Here is a 629-nt window from a genome sequence, read left to right on the forward strand (position 1 = left end):
CGGGGAGGTCGTCGTCAACGTCACAAAATGCTGCTTTTCCTCACGGCACGTCCGATACCGACAACGTCCGTTTTCTTAATGGCGGAATAGAGCCGATCTAGAATTGGTGCTCGGGACCTCACCTCGCGCGGAGCTGTCGCCCTTAGCGGCGTGGTGTCCCAAGCTTAACTACTACTCGGGAAATTGCCACCGCACTTACGACCACGACCACAATCTCCCTAGACACTCAACAAACATAAAATACATCATGTGGCGCTAATTAGCGCGATACAAACATAAAACAACTTACTTCTAATTACCGCTCGACGCGTGCACGTCACATTTATATGAATATACGTATGTATACATATACAGGGTGAATATTATATACAGGAACACCTGAATATCTCGGAAACAAAGCGTTGTATAAAAAAATGTTAAATACAAAAGTTGTAGGGTTTAAAAAGATCTATTTTATGATATTAGCAGTTTGACCTTGAGTTGCGTCATAAAGATCAGGTCAAGGTTACAATGATGTTTTTAAATGGATACCCCCATTTTTTATTGTATATTCTTGTAGCTTATCTCGAGAGCTTTCCAAAACACTATACTTAAGTATTTTTTCGTTAAGTACTTTTCGAGTTAAGAGG

This window comes from Odontomachus brunneus, unplaced genomic scaffold (assembly GCF_010583005.1).
Source record: "Odontomachus brunneus isolate Ranch 3 - 2012 unplaced genomic scaffold, Obru_v1 Obru_scaffold_145, whole genome shotgun sequence".
Classification (NCBI taxonomy): Eukaryota; Metazoa; Arthropoda; class Insecta; order Hymenoptera; family Formicidae; genus Odontomachus; species Odontomachus brunneus.